Consider the following 3,648-nt stretch of genomic DNA (forward strand, 5'->3'; position numbering starts at 1 on the left):
ATGATTTTTTTTTCTGTAATACATTTGTAAAAATTTAAACATTTACCAGATTTTTATTTTTATTTTTTGGGACACAGGGTATCGCCATATAGCCCTGGTTGTCCTTGAACTCATGGGGATCCTCCTGCCTCAGCCTCCAGGGTGCTGAGATTACAGGTGTGTGCCATTACACCTGGCTCCCAGCTAAAAATATTAACTTGGTTTTTGTTCTTGATTCATTTTCGTCTTTTTGAGACAGAATCTTGCTCTGTAGTTCAGGCTGGCCTTGAACTTGGTATATAGCTCAGGCTATAATCTCTGCTCTACATTGAGTACTGTGAGCCTGACTATCCACTCAACTGGCCAGGAGATCAGTCCATCAGCTATGCCCTAGTCAAGGAGACACAAGCCAGACGCCTTGCTAAGGACAGTGTTTCCCTCCTGGTCCTCAGCAGGGCTTCTCCACCCGCTTCACACCACACCTAAGGGACCATCACATCTGTGCTGGGTGTAGTGGTCCACACCTAGAACCCATATTCTGGGAGGCTGAGGCAGGAGGATTGGAAATTTGATCCCAGCCTGCACAGTTTGGCAACGTAGCAAAACCCGATCTCAAAATAAAAAAGGCCGAGGTTGCAGTCCCGCGTGGAGTCTCTGGGTTCCATCCGGTTGCCTGGAGCCAGGGTGCGCCCCGCTCCTACCCTGCAGGCAAAGGACCGCAGCCGGGTTAGGGGGCCAGGGCGAGGCACCCAGGAGTAAGAAAGGCGGAACTAAAGAAGTTCACGCTCAGGGACTGGGCTCAGGCGCTCTCCGCCGCGTCCACAAGACGACGCTCGGGGTGGAGTGCACGTTCCCGCGGTCTCTGGGGCCACCCACGTGTGGGAGGGGGGCGGGCGAGGTTGGGGCGGGAGCCATCTGCGCATGTGTGAAACCGGAACATCCGGCCGCCCCTGGTAGGGCGGCGCCTGAAGGGGCGCGGCCTGAGCGAAGGGGCAGGCGCAGCGCGCAGGCGCACATCTGGCCTAGTCTGTCGGATCTTTGCCGCTTCGAGAAGCTCCGGGCCTCTGCCGAGGTTCGTGGAGGGGAGGGCGGGCTTCGTCACTTCCGGTAACTTTGTGCGCTGAAGCTGCAGATGTGGTGGTGCGCGTTTGTAATCCCAGAGCTCTGGCAGGTTTGAGCCCATCCTGGGCAATTTAGCATTTTAGGGAGACCCTGTCTTAAAAAAAAAAAATCCAAGAAGGCTGAGTGCAAAGGCCCTGGTTTCAGTCCCCAGTATTGTGATAAATAAAGGATGGGGACATAGCTCAGCTGCTCAGCCTGAGCGCTCTGAGTTCACTGCCCAGTATCGAAAACAAAACGAAATGAAACGAAACACTACACAACGCAACAGTCACTGCACACACTCTGCCACTGAGCTGCCCCGAACCTGGATGCGTAGACATTAAGATTAAATGATTGTGGTGAATGGAAGGTCACAAATACAAATAAATTGTAACAGGGTATTTTGAAACTAAAATGTACATGCTGCTTTTTATTTACTTATTTATTTGTCTTTTTGAGACAGGGTCTCACTATGCAGTTCAGGCTGGCCTTGAGCTCACTTTGTAGCCCAGGCTGGTCTGGAACTCACAAAGATCCTCCTGCCTCAGCCTCCCGAGTACTGGGATGACAGGTGTGCGCCACCACGCCAGGCGGGGGTACTATTTTTGAAAAAGATTACACAAGGGAGCATTTGCTTTTGAGAAGTTTGATTGCAGAGACACAAAAATCTGGTCAGGAAAGTGGCTCAGGTGAGAAAGGGAACCATGGCTGGGGGAAGGATTTTCATTGGCTGTTGGATTGAACATTAGATTATCTAATAAACAAATATATGTAAATGCATTTTGTTTAAAATTTGTAAATGTGCTTAACAAACCTTAAGTGAATTGTTTTGCAAGGTTCATCTGTCATGCAAACAGCCACTCCCCAATTTGCTTTGGTAATGTTGACATTGGTGTACTGGGTTTTCTTACAGCATGAAATACCTGCATCTGCAAACCACACCCTGAGCTCTTAAACTGAGGCGCACACTGAGGAAGCCAGCCAAGCAAGTGTGGTTTCCAGGCCAAACACACCAAAGGAAGCAAAACACACCAAACACCGTCCAGAGGGGCAGAGCAAGCAGCAGGGGCTATGTGATTCCTTGGCATCTCAGAAGGCCAGAGAGAAGACACTGTGGAGAGCTGGTACACTCTACCTTCTTTCCTTCATTTTTCTTTTTCCTTCCTTCCTTTCTTTCCTTTTCATTTTTTTGAGACAGGGTCTAGCTATATAGCCCAGGCTGGCTTTGAGCTCACTCTGTAGCCGAGGCTGGCCTCAAACTCACAGGGATCCTCCTGCCCCAGCCTCCCAAGTGCTAGGATTATAGGTGTGCATCATCATGCCCAGTTTAGGGCCCAGTTTTGATTATAGACAGACATGTCCACACCAGGCCCTTTGCTGGTCTACGATTCAGTCATCCAGGAGGCATTGATTTGGAGATCAGGCTGGGGCAAAGCTGGCCAGGGAAGTAGACCTGTTAATTCTGCAGATCAGTTCCCAACACTCTGCATATGGACTTCTTGTGAGAACTCCAGCAGGTTTTCAACAGGACGGCCTGGGCATGACTGCAGCCTGAGGCCTAGGATCCCAGCACCGCCTCTCACAACCAGCATGCACAAGTTCTCGTGGGTTTCCTTAAGATTCGCACAGAATAAAAGGACACAGATGCTAAGAAGAGCTTGATATTTTCAAGGTAGCTCACCCTGTTTTTTTCTAGGGTGTTCTTAGTTTTGTTTTGTTTTGACTTGCAGACAAGGTTTCTCTGTGTAGCACAGGCTGACCTCAAACTCTTGGTGATCCTCCTGCCTCAGCCTCCCAAGTGCTGGGATTACAGGTGTATTCTACCACACCCGGCTTTTTTACTCTGCTCAAGCTTGCTCTGCAGAGCCAGATTCTCCCTCACTCTTCACTTTTACTTTTGTATCTTTTTTTTTGTCTTTCAGACAAGGTCTTGCTATGCAGTTCAGGCTGACCTTGAGCTCACTTTGTAGCCCAGGCTGGTCTCGAACTCGCAAGGATCCTCCTGCCTCAGCCTCCCGAGTGCTGGGATTACAGGCGTGCATCACCATGTCCAGCTCCACTTTTATTTTTCAAAGAAACTTGACCACTTGCTCATTTTATTCAGTTCTTTGTTTAAGATGAAAAGAACCTGGAATCCAGCTCCAGAGAGTGAGGGGAGCAACCCAGAACCCAGTAAAGTTTAGTTGGAGCCACTTTTAGAAGGAGCTCCCGATAAACAGCTCCGCAAGGGCGGAAGGTCAGAAACTATTCCAACTGAGTTCTGCCATGTAATTAACTTGGTAACTTTGGGCATCGTAATTCCTGCCTTGGGCTGGTTTCCCTGCTGTAAGTGGAAGGATTCGATGACCTGGTCTGTAGTTTCCCTCAGCTCTGATACTGGTGGGTACTCCGTTATTAGCAATGTAGAAAGAAAGGGGGATTTATGAGATCACTTTTTCCCACCCAGGAGATGGTGATAGGCTGTTGGGCTTCCTTTCCTTTTACTGCTGTGACCTGAAGTCACACAAAAACTACCGTATTCCCCTGAAAAGAAGACCTAGCTGAAAAATAAAGGCCTAGCATGATTTT

The 3,648-nt window shown here is 49.2% G+C and overlaps 1 long non-coding RNA gene across 2 annotated transcripts in view; it reads left to right on the forward strand.

Moving 5' to 3' along the window:
- The first annotated feature begins 243 nt into the window (after positions 1 to 243).
- LOC102028893 overlaps positions 244 to 3,648 on the forward strand; it is a 7,654-nt gene continuing 4,249 nt past the window's right edge. The window contains exons 1-3 of one of the 2 annotated variants that reach the window (XR_001235023.1): positions 244 to 1,051; positions 1,994 to 2,204; positions 3,003 to 3,041. This is a non-coding gene — a long non-coding RNA (uncharacterized LOC102028893). Of the gene's footprint in view, positions 1,052 to 1,993; positions 2,205 to 3,002; positions 3,042 to 3,648 lie in introns of those variants that run through there. The other variant, XR_261863.2, reaches the window with a different exon arrangement.

The sequence above is a fragment of the Chinchilla lanigera genome, unplaced genomic scaffold (assembly GCF_000276665.1).
Source record: "Chinchilla lanigera isolate Chin_1 unplaced genomic scaffold, ChiLan1.0 scaffold00036, whole genome shotgun sequence".
NCBI lineage: Eukaryota > Metazoa > Chordata > Mammalia > Rodentia > Chinchillidae > Chinchilla > Chinchilla lanigera.